The sequence below is a fragment of the Eubalaena glacialis genome, chromosome 2 (assembly GCF_028564815.1).
Source record: "Eubalaena glacialis isolate mEubGla1 chromosome 2, mEubGla1.1.hap2.+ XY, whole genome shotgun sequence".
Lineage (NCBI taxonomy): Eukaryota > Metazoa > Chordata > Mammalia > Artiodactyla > Balaenidae > Eubalaena > Eubalaena glacialis.
The window spans coordinates 54960123-54980592 of record NC_083717.1 but is presented as its reverse complement, the minus strand read 5'-3'; the positions used below and the strand labels follow the sequence as shown (position 1 = coordinate 54980592).

At 38.4% G+C, this 20470-nt stretch overlaps 1 pseudogene; it reads left to right on the top strand.

Moving 5' to 3' along the window:
• The first annotated feature begins 4249 nt into the window (after positions 1 to 4249).
• The window catches only part of LOC133084599 (14-3-3 protein eta-like), a 163409-nt pseudogene continuing 147188 nt past the window's right edge, over positions 4250 to 20470 (top strand).

Genomic DNA, 20470 nt, shown 5'->3' with positions numbered 1-20470 from the left:
AAAGTGAAAAACAGTAACCTTACAGTGGAAACATCTAGCAGACACCAACTTAACCAAGTGATCAAAATAAACAAGACTGAGGAACTGTTACAGACTATAATAGAATAAAGTTATTTTATAAATAAATAAATACAATAAGATCCTGGAAAAAAATTAAAAGTTAAAAGAGTTCAAAATCACACAAAAGATGCTCAAAATCGTTAGTCATTAGGAAACAAAAATTAAAACCAAAATAAGGAACCATTAAGTACATATTAGAACAGCTAAAATAAAAAATACTGATAATACCAAGGGCTGACAAGTGAAGCAACGGGAATCTGCTAATAGGAACGCAAAATGGTATAGTCATTCTGGAAAACAGTTTGGATATGTCTTAAAATGGTAAACATATACAACACCAAGAGTGAACTCAAATGTGAACTATGGACTTTGGATGATAATGATGTGTCAGTATAGGTTCATCAATTGTAACAAACATACCACTCTTGTGGGGGTTATTACTCATGAGGGAGGCCATGCATGTGTAGAGTCAAGGGGATATTGGAAATCTCCATAGCTTCTGTTTAATTTTGCTGTGAACTTAATAGTGTGCCAAAAATGAAGTCTAATAAATTTTACATATTAAACAAACATTTATAATATAACCCAATAATTCCACTTCCAGGTATTTTTCTCAGAGAAATAAAAAGTTATGTTCATGGAAAAACTTTTTTGTGAATGTTTATAGCAGTTATATTCATAATCACCCCAAACTGGAAGCAATTCAATTGTCTTTCAATGTGCCACTGACTAAACAAACTGTGGTACATCCACACAATGTTACACTACCCACCAATAAAAAGAAATGAACTACTGGTACTTAGAATAACATGAATGAATCTTAAAATTTATTTTGCTAAGTGAAAGAAGCCAGTTTCAAAATATTGCAAACTGTATTATTCTATTTATACAGTGTTCTGGAAAAGGGAAAAAAAAACCAGAAATAGAAAATAGATCAGTAGTTTCCTGGGGTTGGAGTTAGGATGAGGGTATAAATACAGAGGGGTAGTATGAGGGGTTTCTTTGGAGTATTAGACTTTTTCTGTATTCTGTCTGTGGTAGTGATTACAAGAATCTATACACCTGTAGAAACTCAAAGAACTGTAACCACCAAAAGTAAATTTTACTGTACGTATATTGAAAAGTTAAAAAAAAAAGGTATCACTATGATAGATCCAGGCAGGCTCCAGTTGTTCCTGTTTTCCATGATTCAGTTATTCCTGTACTACCAGCATGATTGCTTGCCCCATCTATGTACCACCTGATGTCCAACCACCATTACTTAATACTTTCATTTAAATCATCTAATTCCTTTCAAAAGGGATTATATAATATCTTTGAATTCACTGGTTTGGTGTGCTAGTTATGTTTCTTCAACAAACTTTAATATAAATATATACCTATTTGAATGACAACAACAAAAATAGCCAGAAACAATGTTAGGAAGGAGTGATAGACCATTGACTCTTGAAAGGACCCATAAAGATAATCTGGTCCAATTCAGTCATTTTTCAAATTGTATTCATACAGACTACACCATTTCATCTGAGCGTTGCTAAAGAAGGTTGCTTCTCAATGATTCAGAGCAATTGATTCAGAGCAATGGTCTGACCTGACCAAGAACTGGCAGCAATATAAGGAAAGAATGTTTTGTTTAGAAAAGAAAAAAGTCAGGGGAAATTGAATAAGCCCTCTGTATCCCAACTTTTTGTACATAAAATCAATTTATCCATTTAAATAAATTATGTCTTTATTTTTTTAAGTGCTGATTTTACAGGAAAATAAACTAGCCATCCTAGTTTAATAAACATTAGACAAAATTGTATTGTAGCCTGGTGTGTGCATGGCTGGGTGTGAAGAATTACTATAATAACCCATATGCAGCTGCCTGGATGGACCTGTAATATGAAAGATGTATTCTACCACACAGCAACGCCTGGGATACAGGTTTTTTTCTGCCAAGGGCTAAAGGCCAAAGTCTGTTTATCAGCCCAGAAGGTTGGAGATGTTTTGGTTGAAGCCTTACTCAGCATATTCCTCTATCGAGTAGTAACTTCTTTTCTTTATTTGAAAATGTATAATTTAATACCTCATATTGCTACAGTGTTTTTATTCAGGGTGGATCCAAGTTTTGGGAAGCCTGTAGCTCATACAATTTTTGTAATCCTCATTAACAAAAAGAATAGAAAATTACAAATACAAAACTAGGTACAAAAGAGAATATTTATTTATGTTGAGAAAATAAATTTCAACACATTACACATTTTAAGAAGCTGAAAAATATCACAAAATCCAGGAAAACATCATATTTTTATTAACCCCCTGTCATACCTGTATCATATTTGTTTCCTGCATTTTTTGACTACATGCTCTTTGATCAATTTTGTAATGCCATTTGTATAGAGAGTTTAAAAAGATAATTCAGCATTTCTTCTCATTGATTTACATTTTTATTTATTACTGATAGGATGCATAAAACATACAACTCTACATACAGATATCCTGTTTCCAGTACTGACTGAAACAGGCTTATAAATACAGGAATTCTGATTAATACTCTTTTGTGCAATTCCTGTCAAAAAAGAAAAAAACAAACCATCTGGTTTATGTTCCTTATCAAGTGTGTTTCTGAGAGAAGAGACATTCTATTTTGACTTGTCTGTGATAATGAGCTCTTAACACTTACTATTCTCAGGGTTAGGTCTGAACATTTCACTGACCATACATTTCTGTTGTTGGGAACAATGGAATGTGTTTCTGTTATGATGTGTCCTCTGACCATACCTAGAAGAGTTTCATTTCAATAATTAAAATGTCTAATCCTGTGTAGGAATCAACTCTGTGAACTCCATCCAGGCTAGAGCTCATACCTGCTTGAGGCTTGGAAGTCTGCAGTGTGGGCAGGGGCCTCATATCTTTTGCAAGATGTAATTTCTGACCCCCCCCCCTGGGGTGGTGCCCAGGGCAAATGAAAAATGTACAGCTTGCCTGGCTGCAGGTGTCATTTTGGCATTGGAACTTCTAGGTGACTGTATGCTCTGCTGACTCTCTCATGGGTGATTTTGTGGATTATTTTGGAGAACTCTCAGGGCATCTTGTAATGCAGGATATGCATCCACACGCAGTCACTTTCAGTGCTTTGTTCTCTGGGCTTCTCAGCTACCTCTACCACCTTCCTCTTCTAGTTCATTTTACCCCTCCTGATGGCTTTCTTGGGCAAAGTATCCTTCAAGTGGCTTCAGGCCAGTTGCCTTTGTGGATCCCATGCTTAGTCCCTGGGAAAAGTGCACACTGGAGAAATGAGCTGCTCCCATTGAAACTTCTCTCAGGGAATTCCCTGGCAGTCCAGTGGTTAGGAGTCAGTGCTTTCACTGCCATGGCCCCGGGTTCAATCCCTGGTTGGGGAACTAAGATCCCGCAAGCCACACAGTGTAGCCAAATAATTAAATAAGAAACCTCTCTCTCTCTCTGGTCTCAGGTTTTTGAAGACACAGTCTCTTTCCTGTATAAGTCCTTTTCTCCCAGACTCCAGAAGACATATGCTATCCATGTGCTCTCCTTGGTGCCAAGCACCTGTCACTCGGCAAAAGATGGGGGAGATGAAACTTCTTTCTGCCACCATGGGATAGAGAGAAGCATCCCAGCATCCTCATGGGAACGCTCTCTCTCTCTCTCCATTTAGTTGTAGTCACTCATAGCCAAGAGAAGGGTGAAGGATTCCTGCTAGCAGAACTGATTTTAAAATCACTTAGTAAATTCAGCATTGGTGCTTTAGCACCTCGGTCTAGGTTATAAGGGTATTTGCCATTTTATTCTATTTTCTTCAGCTGGAACTAAGACAAAAGCAGTTCCAGCTTAACACCTTATTACAGAAGCATATATATCTCTATCCATTTTTTTCTTTTACTCAGTCAAGATTATATCAAATATTACTGACCTTGTACCACTGAAATTCACCTCTAGAAAGCCCCTACTGAGTATTCCCTTCACCCCTAATCTAGTTGCTGTTTTTCTTGTCCTCATTGCTCAGGACTGTGTCTTACCATCTCTTGTCATAGTTCTGTCAACTTCTGACCTAGCACCATGTTGCTTGTGATACTCCTTCTTAACAGGTATACAAAGGTTTCTCATGTCACACAACTTACTGAATCTCAGGAGTTTTCTTTGCAGTCATACAAAGTGAAATGTTTGGGTGGTGGTGATGGTGGAAATGGTTGTACTGGTGGTGGAGATATTGATGAAAGTGGTGGTGTTTGAAGTGTTTGTGGTTATAGAGGTAGGGGAGGTGGTAGAAGTGGTGGTGGTGTTGGTGGAAGTGGAGGTATTGGTGGAGGTGGCGGTGATGGAGGTGGTGGGCTTGGCAGAGGTGGAGGTAAAGGCAGTGGTGGTATTGAAGGTGGAGGTGAAACCTGTGAGGCTGCAGCAGAGTGAACACAAAACAATCCTGAAGAAATCTTCTGTGCTCCAGGGTGCACCTCCACAGAGCACTGTCTCCATTGAGTATGCGCTCATAGTAAAACAGTGACAAACTGTAGCAGGAAATAAATTATATGAAGGAGAGTCAGTAGACAACACAAATGGGAGAATTTGCATCCCAAGACCCAGATTTAAGACCTAAAAGAGACCTGGGAAGGACAGAATTGAGATCATGGAAAGAGAATATTGAAAAAAGAACTCACTTAGTCCTGAACAGAATGAATAAAGACAAATCCATACCTAGTTATACTGTAGTGGAATTTCCAAATTTCAAAAACAGAGGAAATCAGAAAAGCCACTGAGATACATGACAGATTGATGAAAGGAGGCCGGCGGGCTTTCAAGGACTGTGGCTCCTAGAATACCAGCAACTAGAGATTCAAGAAGAAAAATGGAATCAGATCTTACAAGTGCTGGGGGAAAACTAACTCCTGGGCACAAAAGATATTTTCAGGCACAGAGATTCTTCAAGTGTGAACACTAGACAAGGTCTCCATTTGAATATAAAAAATAACTATAGCTTGAACTTCAGCAAAAAAAAAAAAAAAAAGAAATTCATCTGAAAGGAAGAGAGTGGAACACTGAAAATGATGAAGAAAGAGCTCCATGAACATGTTGGAAAATCCAAATATGTATTAATTAAAAATAATAATATTAAAAACTGATCTGGGTAGGTTTTTGTTTTGTTTTGTTTTGTTTTTTTGGCATTGCAGTAAGCTTTTATTTGTGGCCATGTAAAACATTTATTAATACTGTACAAAAAGAGTATGTCAATATTTTGAGATAATATTAAAAATGTAGTTTATAGAGATGGGTCAATCTGATGAGTACAGAGAGGAAGAAATAATCTCGTATTTTCTAATTTCCAGCAGATTAATATTATTCCCAAAGACACATTCAACTTTTGATGTGATTCGCAGACAAAACTCATCATGAAAATTTTTAAGAAAGGTCATTACTTTCTTTTCCTCAAAAATAATTTGTGTGGAGACACTGTAATGCTTCCCTGTCCTTAAGTCTCTTTTGAGAATATTTATTGTATGAAACTACAGTAAGAATAATAAAAAAAACCTGTCCAATGGAACAATGTTTATGTTCCAAAATTAGAAGAATTCTAAAGCTCTCCAAGTGGAAAACAATCTGAAATTGAATTATCCAAGGCACCATGGTTTTATTAATACTCATAAAATAAAAAAGGAGATTCCTTGAGAGAAATTCAAAATCAACATCTGTGGCAACTACTCACTAGCTTATATAAATAAATAAAATTAGTTGTATTTTGAAAAAATAGGAAGCATATAATGAAGTACCTGCTTTAAACTGATTCTTAAGTCAGACGACTTTTCTAGCTAGGTGAAAAAAATAGTGAAAGGAAATATCCAGCTTATTTTTGATAAAAGATTAATCTAGTGTCTCTTTATGAAATTGTTATTATTTATTACAGAAAGGTTAATATTTGTGACTTCTCTATTCAGCAATGTGGTTGAAGAGTAAAATTACCTTGCTGTAGATTTCAGTTATTTGCATTTATTTTTTAAAAGGTGGTAAAACTAAAATATTAGGAAACGATAAATATAGGACTTTATAGGGAACAAATTCTGAGAGTCCTATATTCTATGGGGCCAGAAAAGAGATCTCTATTAGCTTTCAACTGTGTTAAACCACCATGTTAAACAGCTAAAAATAATCTCTCAAAGTATACAAATGGGATATATAACTTCCAAACCAGTTGGAATAACATGGGAACAAAGAAAAGTTATTAATAAAATGGAAAATGGGGAAGGAGATGGGCAAGGAAGCCAAGAAGATGCTGGTGAGTAAACATGTAAGTGAGATGGCGGCAATCACTCCAGGTGGGCAGTGGCAAGGCCAGGTGTGGGCTGGGGGAGGCTGTCTCCTACAGCACCTGGGTGAGCCCCAGTTCAGCTTGACATGGTGGTCCTGGAGCCTCACAGGAGGGGCAGGAAGGAGAGGCCCGGGAGACACAGCAACAAGTAGATTCATTGGCCTACCGTGTTGGGTTTGACTCATGTCTCCATTTAACACAACCATCCTTTCTCCCAGCTCTTGTCCTTATTTCCAAACCAGCACATTGTCTCTGGACATCCCTGCAGGCCCCTTAGGGTCTGGTCTATTGCTGGGTCCACAATCAGCTTAGACTGATGGATAATCAAGCCAGTCTGACCTGAGAGAGCATGGTACGTTTTCCATTTTTCAGAGGAGATGAGCCACACACAGTATAAATTTACTGTCTACTCTCTGCTCATCTGTGCTTCCTGGGGGGTTGCACCACCCTTGAAGTTTCAGAAATAAATGTATGCTAAATGTGGATGAAAAGCAAAGAACTATAGGATGAAAAGCAAAGAACTTTGGTGCCTGTGAGAGAAATGGATTCCTTTCTGCTCACTTTTTCAAGTAGTTATAGAATTAAACATTTCTTTTAAGCACATGAACTCTATAACCCACATAAGGCACAGCCTGTTCCTATTTTAGGATGCTATTTGAAATCTATTCCATCAAAGGATAAACCTTTTGCTTCCTTGCTGAGTCCATTTCATCTTATCTATTTGTTTCTTTCTTTTGAAAAGAGTCACAGCAGAGGCTGGAATAAGCACCTCTCTGCCTGACACTCTTTTCTTACATTGCAAAAGATCCTTCTTGTTCTTGCCAACCTGGAGTGAGAAGAAAAGAAACTCGGTCCTTCAGTGGAAAGAGGCTAGACTACTGGGGAGAACCCTGAGCTGGATTTAAAGAGACAGTCTTGATAAACCTCTGTAGGTTCTGAGTGATCCATTGAAGTGACTGAGGGCACACAGTATTGGGGTATGTGGTATTTATGCCCTGGAGGGGGCTCTATATGTCAGCTCCCCTTCAGCATTTCAATATGAGCCCCACTAGCCTTCCCTCTGCCCCTGCCTGACAGCAGGACTCAGCCATTTGTTCTTTCCCCACATACAACACACAAGCTTCTCCCTCATAAACCTTAAATGTCTTTCTTGCAAGCCCTTTTTCCTTCCCTTCCCTTCCTTTCCCTTCCCTTTCCGCCCTCCCTCCCTTCCTTCTCTCTCTCCTTTCTTTAAATTGTATTTTATTGTGGTAATATGGGATTTCCCTTTTAACGCATTTTCCACTGTGCAATGCAGTGTCATTGTCTCAGGCATGATGCTGCACAGCCCATCTCCAGAACTCATTCATCCTGCTTGGCTGAAACTTTATGTCTCTTGGTTAGTGACTCCCCATTCCCCACCACCCCCCAAGCCCTGGCAGCCACCATTCCACTCTTCGATTCTATGACTTTGACTACTTTAGATACCTCATGTAACTGGAATATACAGCGTTTGTCCTGCTGTAACTGGCTTATTTCACTGAGCATAATGTCCTCAAGGTTCATCCATGTGGTCACATATTGCAAAATTTCCTTCTTTTTTAAGACTAGATAATATTCCATGTAAGTATATACCACATTTTCTTTATCCACCCATCTGCTGTGATTCAGCAATCCCACTTCTGGGTATTTATCCTCTTCTTTTTCTCTGTTAAGCACATTTTCAAAACGTCTTCACTTTTTTTTCCATAAGAAATGCCACGTACATTAAAAAAAATTCTTGTTTAGTTTAGTATTATGACTGTTTTTTGAGCTCCTACTACATGTCTTTACAATGCAGCCTCAGCTGGGAGTTGGTGAGGAACACAGCACCCGGCCAGCCCACCCTGACCAAGTCTGCATTTTCACATTCATTTCATTGAATCTGCCTCTAAGAAAGAAATCCCCCAGATGTAAAATAGCTGGCTGCTGCCCATTAAGCTACCACTGCTTTCTCTTAGTCTTTATTTTTAAAGGGACCTAGAGATTCCTGAACTGTTTTCTTTTTGATTTGTGGTCTTGCTTCTGGCTGTTAGGAAGGAGCTGGCAGTAGGCACTTTGCTCACATATTGGCCAATTAGTTCCCCATCCTCCACATTATGCTCCTAATTTCCCTGAGGCAATCATGCCATTAGCCTCCACACAGTCAACAAAAAATGACGCCAGGCCATTGGATAGAGAGGGTGAGCAGGAAACACCTCTCCACAGGGCTGTCTTCATTTCCCTGCAGAAAACAGTGTCAACATATTTACAGAGCTAGCTGTGCATTACAAAGTGCATCTGCTGACTTGAGTCTACGATATCCTTTTATCCTTTTTGAAATCTACTGGATAGTCAGGGCATGCAATGTGTATTAGACAGGACTATTTTCCTTTTGGACTAGAGTGCTTAAAGAAAATTTGCCAGCTCCATTGCTGGCAAAAAACCCCACATTTTTCTCTATGTAGGTCCCAGATGATACAGTCCCCAATTCTCTCCTGAGCACCAAAAATAGAACAGGCCAAGCCAAGATAAGCAGATGTCTTACCTCCAAATCCCAAACAAGGTATTTAAGCCCTGGATACAGCAAATGGTGTGATGGCTGGAGTATCACCCCTGTCAGATTCTTTCTTTATAGAACTGGGCAGGGGACAAGGTACCCCTTATTGCATGTGATATATGCACGACTTAAATACTGTTTTTGAATTTAAATGTTTGCCATTAAATTATTTTGCAAATGGGGAGCTTATTATTAAAAGAAATTTTATAAGATCTCTTTATAAAGCAATACATCTTTTATGTTTATTTGACTGTAAAAGCCATACAAGAGTCTTACAGGAAGTATCAAAAATGATAAAAATTAATCATCTGCCATCTCCTAACTCAAATGTGACTCATTTCAATTATGCTTTTTTCTAGCTTTTGTGTATTAGATGTATATGTTTTACTTAATTGAAATGACAGAATCAATTAGCATCAGGTTTTTCTTTTTCCCCAAAGTACTTCATTATACCTTAAATAGTATCCACTTTTTTACTATTATACATTGAACTTGTTTCTAGTTTGTTACCATGGTAGTAAATGTGGTGAATGTTTTGAGCCCCCCAAACCCCGCCCCCACCTGTAATTAGCTCACAGCAGAAGCAATGGTTTCAGCATGGTCATTTCATGAATATACTAAGACTGCTCAGTGGGGCACCAAGATGATACATAGAAAACACTTGGCTGCAAATGAAAAGACCTCCCCATCCTTTTTATGTCTTCTGTAGAATAAGTTTCTTAAATTCCCAGGAGCAGTATGCTAGGCCAGAGAATTCCTTTATTATTACCAGTGTATCTCATGTCTTATCTGAATTTTTTATATTTTTTATATTTTGAGTTTGTTTCAATGGAGCCAACCACTGTGGCATAATGTTTCCTAGTTCCTGTATGCCTTCCTCTGGTTCATAAGAATGACCTCTTGTGAACCTTTCCATTTTGTATCTTCTACGTGGAACGTGCATCAGTCAGGTAATTTCTACAGAGAAGGGTTTTTAGAAACCAGTGTGGCAAACACAGTGCACTTATTATTTTGTTGGTAAATTGAGGTGTAAGTGCTGACTTCCTGCCTTATAGGATCCCAAAGCAGAAAAAAAAATATCCAAACTCTTACATTTGTCATTGGGAGTTAGTGTGCGGGGGGCACTTCACCCTGACTTCCTACAGAGGGGAGCCAATTAAAAACAGAAAGACAAGACCCTGGATCTTCTTATAAGGTAGTCATTTGCTGGAGGCTCTGAAGTGAGGCATCCACACTCTTCTGTCTGTCAGGCAGGTTTGAGCTGCTTTCATCTAATTTGAATCCTTGGGGAAACTGTGCCTTCCTGGGACAAATATATGCCTGGGTCTCAGGCAGTAAACCTCTTGTGGGGGTGGCTCTGAGTATCTTGCCTCTGTTCCTCATTAAGTAGAAGTTGTGTGTGTGTGTGTGTGTGTGCGTGTGTGTGTGATATAACACACTTGGAGAAAAGCACACAAAATAAATGTAGGATTCGGCAAAAGTTTGTAAGGAGCACCTAAAATCCGAAAATAGAATACTTCCACGACATCCCCAAACCTCCTCCCCCTACACTCCCTCCTTTGGAAACGACACTATATTAGTTTTCTGTTGCTGTTGTCACAAATTATCACAAACTCAGTGGCTTGAAACAGCACAAATTTGTTATCTTATAGTTACGGAGGTCAGAAGTCCTAAAATCAAGGTGTTGGCAGAACAGCCTTCCGGTCTGGAGGCTCTAAGGGAGAATTTATTTCTTGCCTGTTCCAACTTCTAGAGGACACCTGCATTCCTTGGGTCATGGCCTCTTCTTCATTTTTAAAGCCACTGCTATGGCCAGTTGAGTATTTCTCTTAGGACATCATTCTGACCTTGCTTCTGTTGGTACCTCTCTGATTCTGACTCTCCTTCTTTCACTTTTTAAGGACCCTTGTGATTATATAGGGCTTGTGGGATAATTCAGGACAATCTCCCCACCTCAAGTTCCTTAAACTTAATCACATCTGCAGTGTCCCTTTTGCCATGTTTATAAAATCACAGGTGTTGGAACATTAGGGCATGGACATCTTTGGGGAACCATGGTTCTGCCAACCACCTTAACACTATCCTAACTTTTTGCATTATAGTTTGTGTTGCCTGAAATTACACTGTATGTTCTTTTTGTGTGTGTGCCTGCCTTTTTTTCTCAACGTGGTGTGAGATTCATTCTGTAACTCTAGTTCATTGATTCCTTACTGTAATATTCTACTGTGTGAATACACCACAGTTTATGTATATACTTTAAGTGGATGGATATTTGGGTTGTGCCCAGTTCTGTGCTTTTATATATGCTGCACCTTCTTGAGCCTGTGTCTTGGTGTTTCTATGAGTGGCATTGTTGGGTGAGAGAAAACACCACAACTGATGTGAACATACACCCTGATTTGCCTGGAACCGTCCTGATTTATGCCTGGTGCCCTGGTGTCCTGGTGTCCTATCCAGTTAGAGACTCCCTTCGCTCTCCAAAATATGGTCACCCTAGTCATAGTGAATGCTTATTTTCAACTCCAAGAAATGATGCCAGATAGTTTCCAATCTGACTGTAATTTATGCTCCACATCCTCACCAACACTTATGATCGACCATCTTTCAAAATGCAAAATGAATTTGCATTTCCCTGATTACTGATAGGGTTGAGAACTTTTTCATATACTTACTGTCCATTTGGAACAATAAATCTTTCAGGAAATCCCTGTTTGAATCACTTTCCCATTTTTCAATTGACTCATCTATCTTTTTCTTATTGATTTGTTAGGAATGCTTTTCATATTCTGGGTATGAGTCTTTTGTTGTTTACATGAATTGCAAATATCTTCTCTCAGTCTACGGTTTGCTTTTTCACTCTTAATTTGAATGTATTTTGAATTATCAATCTTTTCCTATATAATTAGCCCTTTTTGTGTCCTATTTAGGAAATCTTTCCCTGCCCAAAAAGTCATGAAAATATCTTCCTTTATTACTTTCTTGATGATTTATTGTTTTGCCTTTTCTACTTAGGTCTACAATATACTGTAACTTGATTTTTGTGTAAAGTGGCTGACTTTAATTTTTTTCTTCAAAAGGATATATAGTTGACTCAGCACCATTTATCTAAAATACTGTCCTTTTTTTTTCATTGTTTGCTGTACCAAGTTTTCAAAAATCAAGTGTTAAAATATGCATTGGTTTGTTTCTAGGCCTTCTATTCTGCTTCATTAGTCTGTCTATCTCTGGGACAAGATCATTCTGCCTTAACTACTGCAGCTATATAGTAAATTATGAAATGTGCAAAAGGAAATCCTCCCTCATTGTTTTGTTTTAAGAGTGTGCTACCATGCACCCCAATGTTCATTGCAGCACTATTTACAATAGCCAGGTCATGGAAGCAACCTAAATGCCCATCGACAGACAAATGGATAAAGAAGTTGTAGTACATATATACAATGGAATATTACTCAGCCATAAAAAGGAACGAAATTGAGTCATTTGTTGAGACGTGGATGGATCTAGAGACTGTCATACAGAGTGAAGTAAGTCAGAAAGAGAAAAACAAATATCGTATATTAATGCATGTATGTGGCACCTAGAAAAATGGTACAGATGAACCGGTTTGCAGGGCAGAAGTTGAGACACAGATGTAGAGAACAAACGTATGGACACCAAGGGGGGAAAACCGCGGTGGGGTGGGGATGGTGGTATGCTGAATTGGGCGATTGGGATTGACATGTATACACTGATGTGTACTGATGACTAATAAGAACCTGCAGTATAAAAAAACAAACAAAAAAACACAAACAGAAAATAAAGAGTGTGCTACCTGTTCTTGGCTCTTTGCATTTCCATTTAGATTTCAGAATTATATTATTAATGACCTTCACAAAATTTGCTGGGGTTTTTATTGAGATTTCATAAATCATTTTAGGAAGAACTTACATTTTTAACAGTATTTTATTTTTCAATATGAGATTGTTTTGAAATAAAGGAGAAAATGTCAATAATATCTAAAATACCACAATTCTAAATCACTAAAAGAGACCCTGACTTTACACATAGATCCATGGGTACCATGGTATTGGTATTTGAAGCTGGGAAGTCTGGCTTTCCTGAGCCATTTACACAGCATTGCCTTTAACATTTTTCTTAAACAAATTAAGATTTATTTTTTTCTCAATGAAAAAGGAATCTGGAAGTAGGCAGCTGCTGGCAGTGGTTCAGAATTTCCAGGTCACAGTTTGTATCTCTGTCATTATCTTAGTCTTTCTCTCATGTTCACAAGATGGTTGCCAGACTTCATGCCATCTGCATGGCAGGCAGGACAAAGTGGGGGAAAGGGTGGTACCAGCAATGTCTGCTTTGTTAATAGGGATGGTTTCCCCCACACACATACTACCTGCAACAGGCAAACATGTCCCTCTACCAGAAAAGTTGCTCTTCTGTAGTACTGGTGGAGGAGGGAGACTGTAGGAGGGAGGTGATGTGCTCGAGCATCTCCACAGAGTCAGTCTCAACTTCCAAGACTTGTGCCAGGTCTCTGGCAGGCACCACAACAAAACCTCACATTAGAATGGGCTGTAACTTGGCGATCGCTGAAAACTACCATTTCATTTTAGTTCTTCTCAAAAATTTTGAGTCTCTTACTATAAGTGAAAAGTTTGAAGTTTCTTGGTTCTTTATTTAAATTAAACTTAATTTGATTCATCAGAAATTTGCATTGGGAAATTTGCTCTGACACTCCAAAAGCAGAGAACTTCTTGTGTTTATCTCTGTAACTCCCCACAGAAATCAGTGCAACAGAGTCCTAGACAGAAGATCAGTAAACATTTATTGATTTCAATTGAATTTATGTAAAAGTAGGGCAAAGAAATGATGTCTTTGATACAGACATTGGATAAAAATGGACAATGAAAGCATAAAATCATTTATATTAAGTGACAAACAAAATGTAGATCGATTACCTGAGCTTTGAAAACTATCTCAGGATTAAAGTTTTCACAAAGTATAAAGTTTCTTTATGCTGGTCATCAGCATAGCATCTCCCATCTTTTCTCCCCACCTCTCCTTTTAATCAAGAATTTGGTCTCATGAGTATCTGTGACCCAGTCAGAAGCAACTACTTCAAAGAATGAATCTTCTTCTCTCCACAGAGGAGAGTATAAAAATGCAGGACTGGAGTGGGGCTGTTCACATGGGGTTTTCAACATGATTTTCACATCAACTTATGGAGCACAAGGATAATTTAGATTGCGTGTTCCACAAGGACAGAGAGGAGGAGTCTTTGCCTGGTGGTAACATGAAGTCAGTGTGATATCTCAAAATCCTCTGAGTTTTTTCATGAAGTGGATAATTGATGGTGGTGATTTTAAACTCAGCATGACTTTGTGATGAGGAGAGAGAGTTGATCAATTTTACAAAGGAAAGGAAGGAAGGAAGGAAGGAAGGAAGGAAGGAAGGAAGGAAGGAAGGAAGGAAGGAAGGAAGGAAGGAAGGAAGAAAGAAAGGAAAAGAAAAGGGGAAAAAAACCATGGCTTAGAATTGAGGACTCTTGACCTCCTTTTCTACTTTCATCACTAACTGTACAAACTTTAGGTAGACTCTTCCATCTCACAATGCCTGAGTTGAAGTAGGAACAAGAGTGCTTCTTTCTGAATTTATTCTAAGGGGGCAGTGTTCTGAACTACTTGAAGGATACGGATTGATTGTCTGACTGATTGACTGCATATCCCTATTGCCTTTGTTTTGTGTCCCTCTAGTTTAGCCAGATCCTCAGATCTGTTCTTCATCTGCAGGCTGTATTGCTTTATCAAAGATGGCCTATTTCTAAGATCTGGGCTATGACCCAAGGTTTGGTAAAATGTAACTCAAGAGGAAAGAGTCTCATTCCTCCTCGCTGTTTCGTTTGGATCTGGCTGTAAGTGGCAGATAAGGCAAAGAGGACACATTTATCTGCTATGTTGCTAGCCTTTGAAATAGAGCTAACAAGGGACCCTAGTCTGCTCATGAGCCAATGGGACAGTCCCATTACCCAGTCACCCACTGGTTTCTCCCTAAACCTGCTCCCTGATTTTTTATTTTCCCCTGGCCCCCCATCAGATTTCAACTTCTCATCCTTCAAGCCAGTATTTATCCGGTTTTTACATTTCCTCTCCTCTTCCCATCTATCTTTCCAGTTTAGTGTCCCTCTGTTTCCCTGTTTCTGGTCTTCTTTCCCTTCCCCTCCTTCCTCATGGTCCTTGCCCTTGATTCTCTATTCTTCTCATTTGCTCTTTGATCTTTCTCTGTGTTTCTGCGTTAGAGCTGCTAGTATCATTCGTGGACCTTAAAGGAAATGTGGAATCTCAGAATCATCAGAGACCTCTGGAGACAGTTAAATCAGTCTCTACCTGGTGCTTGGGGACAAGAACCAAAAGATCATGAAGCCCAGACCAACGTCATGAAGACAGGCCACTGGAAGGATTATGATAATAAATCAAAGTTGTGATTGTGGCCATGCATTTGTTTCATTAATTCCCCTTGCTAAATACTGATTGAGTCCTGCTTCTTCCAGACTCTGTACCAGGTGCTGGAATACAAATATGAAGATGTTACTTCTTCTGGAAGGACATTAAGTTTGTTCTTTGGCCTTTCTCCCAGAGTTGTCCAATTTGTCTTCATGCTTTTTTTTTTTTAACTTCTTTATTGCAGTATCATTGCTTTACAATGTTGTGTTAGTTTCTGCTGTATAACAAAGTGAATCAGCTATATGTATACATATATTCCCATATCCCTTCCCTCTTGCATCTCCCTCCCACACTCCCTAACCCACCCCTCTAGGTGGTCACAAAGCACCGAGCTGAACTCCCTGTGCTATGCAGCTGCTTCCCACTAGCTATCTATTTTACATTTGGTAGTGTATATATGTCCATGCCACTCTCTCACTTCGTCCCAGCTTACCCTTCCCCCTCCCTGTGTCCTCAACTCCATTCTCTACATCTGCGTCTTTATTCCTGTCCTGCCCCTAGATTCTTCAGAAGCATTTCTTTTTTTTTTTATAGATTCCATATATAAGTTTTAGTATACGTTATTTGTTTTCCTCTTTCTGACTTACTTCACTCTGTATGACAGACTCTAGGTCCATCCACCTCACTACAAATAACTCAGTTTTGTTTCTTTTTATGGCTGAGTAATATTCAATTGTATATATGTGCCACATCTTCTTTATCCATTCATCTGTCGATGGACACTTAGGTTGCTTCCATGTCCTGGCTATTGTAAATACAGCTGCAACGAATATTGTGGTACGTGACTCTTTTTGAATTATGGTTTTCCCAGGGTATATATCCAGTAGTGGGACTGCTGGGCCATATGGTAGTTCTCTTTTTAGTTTTTTAAGGAACTTCCATACTGTTCTCCATAGTGGCTGTATCAATTTAGATTCCCACCAACAGTGCAAGAGGGTTCCCTTTTCTCCACACCCTCTCCAGCATTTATTGTTGTAGACTTTTTTGACGATGGCCATTCTGACTGGTGTGAGGTGATACCTCACTGTAGTTTTGATTTGCATTTCTCTAATGATTAGTGATGTTGAGCATCCTTTCATGTGTTTGTTGGCAATCTGTATATCTTCTTTGGAGAAATGTGTATGTAGGTCTTCTGCCCATATTTGGATTGGGTTGTTTGTTTTTTTGATATTGAGCTGCATGAGCTGCTTGTATATTTTGGAGATTAATCCTTTGTCAGTTGCATCATTGGCAAATATTTTCTCCCATTCTGAGGGTTGTCTTTTTGTCTTGTTTTTGGTTTCCTTTGCTGTGCAAAAGCTTTTCAGTTTCATTAGGTACCATTGGTTTATTTTAGTTTTTACTTCCATTTCTCTAGGAGGTGGGTCAAAAAATATCTTGCTGTGATTTATGTCAAAGAGTGTTCTTCCTACGTTTTCCTCTGAGAGTTTTACAGTGTCTGGCCTTAAATTGAGGTCTTTAATCCATTTAGAGTTTATTTTTGTGTATGGTGTTAGGAAGTGTTCTAGTTTCATTCTTTTACATGTAGCTGTCCAGGTTTCCCAGCACCACTTATTGAAGAGGCTGCCTTTTCTCCACTGGATATTCTTGCATCCTTTATCAAAGAGAAGGTGGCCATATGTGTGTGGGTTTATCTCTGGGCTTTCTATCTTGTTCCATTGATCTATATCTCTGTTTTTGTACCAGTACCATACTGTCTTGATTACTGTAGCTTTGTAGTATAGTCTGAAGCCAGGGAGCCTGGTTTCTCCAGCTGTTTTTCTTTCTCAAGAATGATTTGGCTATTCGGAGTCTTTGTGTTTGCATACAAGTTGAGAATTTTTTTCTTCTAATTCTGTGAAAAATGTCATTGGTATTTTGTTAGGGATTGCATTGAATCTGTAGATTGCTTCAGGTAGTATAGTCACTCTCACAGTGTTGATTCTTCCAATCAGGAACATGGTATATCTCTCCATCTGTTTGTATCATCTTTAATTTCTTTCATCAGTGTGTTATAGTTTTCTGCCTACAGGTCTTTTGTCTCCGTAGGTAGGTTTATTCCTAGGTATTTTTGTTGTTGTTGTTGCAATGGTAAATGGGAATGTTTCCTTAATTTCGCTTTCAGTTTTTTCATCATTAGTGTATAGGAATGCAAGAGATTTCTGTGCATTAATTTTGTATCCTGCTACTTTACCAAATTCATTCATTAGCTCTAGTAGTTTTCTCGTAGCATCTTTAGGATTCTCTATGTATAGTATCATGTCATCTGCAAACAGTGACAGTTTTACTTCTTCTTTTCAGATTTGGATTCCTTTTATTTCTTTTCCTTCTGTGATTGCTGTGGCTAAAACTTCCAAAACTATGTTGAATAATAGTGGTGAGAGTGGGCAACCTCGTCTTGTTCCTGACCTTAGAGGAAATGGTTTCAGTTTTTCACCGTTGAGAACAATGTTGGCTGTGGGTTTGTCATATATGGCCTTTATCATGTTTAGTTAGGTTCCCTCTATGCCTACTTTCTGGAGAGTTTTAGAATAATAACAGTGAGAGTGGGCAACCTTGTCTTGTTACTGATCTTAGAGGAAATGGTTTCAGTTGTTCACCACTGAGAATGACGTTGGCTGTGGGTTTGTCATATATGGCCTTTATTATGTTGAGGTAGATTCCCTCTATGCCTATGTTCTGGAGAGTTTTTATCATAAATGGGTGTTGAATTTTGTCAAAAGCTTTTTCTGCATCTATTGAGATGATCATATGGTTTTTATCCTTCAATTTGTTAATATGGTGTATCACATTGATTGATTTGTGTATACTGAAGAATCCTTGCATTCCTGGGTTAAACCCCACTTGATCATGGTGTATGATCCTTTTAATGTGCTGTTGGATTCTGTTTGAAGTATTTTGTTGAGGATTTTTGCATCTATGTTCATCAGTGATATTGGCCTGTAGTTTTTTTTTTTTTGGTGACATCTTTGTCTGGTTTTGGTGTCAGGGTGATTGTGGTGTCATAGAATGAGTTTGAGAGTGTTCCTCCCTCTTCTATATTTTGGAAGAGTTTGAGAAGGATAGGTGTTAGCTCTTCTCTAAATGTTTGAGAGAATTCACCTGGAAAGCCATCTGGTCCTGAGCTCTTGTTTGTTGGAAGATTTTTAATCACAGTTTCAATTTCACTGCTTGTGATTGGTCTGTTTATATTTTCTATTTCCTTCTGGTTCAGTCTCTGAACTTTTCTAAGTTGTACTTTTCTAAGAATTTGTCCATTTCTTCCATGGTGTCCATTTTATTGGCATATAGTTGCTTGTAGTAATCTCTCATGATCCTTTGTATTTCTGCAGTGTCAGTTGTTACTTCTCCTTTTCCATTTCTAATTCTGTTGATTTGAGTCTTCTCCCTTTTTTTCTTGATGAGTCTGAGCTAATGGTTTATCAATTTTGTTTATCTTCTCAAAGAACCAGCTTTTAGGTTTATTGATCTTTGCTATTGTTTCCTTCATTTCTTTTTCATTTAATTCTGATCTGATCTTTATGATTTCTTTCCTTCTGCTAACTTTGAGGGCTTCTTTTGTTCTTCTTTCTCTAATTGCTTTAGGGGTAAGTTTAGGTTGTTTGTCTGAGATTTTTCTTGTTTCTTCAGGTATGATTGTATTGCTATAAACTTCCCTCTTTGAACTGGTTTTGCTGCATCCCATAGGTTTTGGGTCGTCACGTTTTCATTGTCATTTGTTTCTAGGTATTGTTTGATTTCCTCTTTGATTTCTTCAGTGATCTGTTGGTTATTTAGTAGCATATTCTTTAGCCTCCATGTGTTTGTATTTTTTACAGTTTTTTTTCTTGTAATTGATATCTAGTCTCATAGCATTGTGGTCAGAAAAGATACTTGATGCAATTTCAATTTTCTTAAATTTACCAAGGCTTGATTTGTGACCCAAGATATGATCTATCCTGGAGAATGTTCCGTGAGCACTTGAGAAGAAAGTGTATTCTGTTGTTTTTGGATGGAATGTCCTATAAATATCAATTAAGTTCATCTTGTTTCATGTGTCATTTAAAGGTTGTGTTTCCTTATTTATTTTCATTTTGGATGATCTGTCCATTGGTGAAAGTGGGGTGTTAAAGTCCCCTACTATTGTTGTGTTGCTGTCAATTTCCACTTTTATGGCTGTTAGCATTTGCCTTAAGTATTGTGGTGCTCCTATGTTGCGTGCATAAATATTTACAATTGTTGTATCTTCTTCTTGGATTGACCCCTTGATCATTATGTAGTGTCTCTTGCAGTAGTCTTTATTTTAAAGTCTATATTTTCTGATATGAGAATTGTTATCCAGCTTTCTTTTGATTTCCATTTGCATGGAATATCTTTTTCCATCCCCTCACTTTCAGTCTGTATGTGTCCCTAGCTGTGAAGTGGGTCTCTTGTAGACAGCATATATATGGGTCTTGTTTTTGTATCCATTCAGCCAGTCTATGTCTTTTGGTTAGAGCATTTAATCCTTTTACATTTAAGGTAGTTATCGATATGTATGTTCCTATTACCATTTTCTTCATTGTTTTGAGTTTGTTTTTGTAGGTCTTTTCCTTCTCTTGTGTTTCCTGCTTAGAGAAGTTCCTTTAGCATTTGTTGTAAAGCTGGTTTGGTGGTGCTGAATTCTCTCAGCTTTTGCTTGTCTGTAAAGTTTAGTTTCTGTGTTGAATCTGAATGAGATCCTTGCTGGGTAGAGTAATCTTGGTTGTAGGTTTTTCCCTTTCATCACTTTATAAATTTATTTATTTTTTATTTTTGGCTGTGTTGGGTCTTCGTTGCTGCATGCAAGTTTTCTCTAGTTGTGGCGAGTGGTGCGGTGTGCAGGCTTCTCATTGCAGTGGCTTCTCTTGTTACAGAGCATGGGCTCTAGGCATGCAGGCTTCAGTAGCTGTGGCACATGGGCTCTAGAGCGGAGGGTCAGTAGTTGTGGAAAACGGGCTTAGTTGCTCCGCGACATGTGGGATCTTCCTGGACCAGGGATCGAACCCATGTTCCCTGCATTGGCAGGTGGATTCTTAACCACTGCACCACCAGGGAAGCCCCCCCTTTCATCAGCTTAAATAT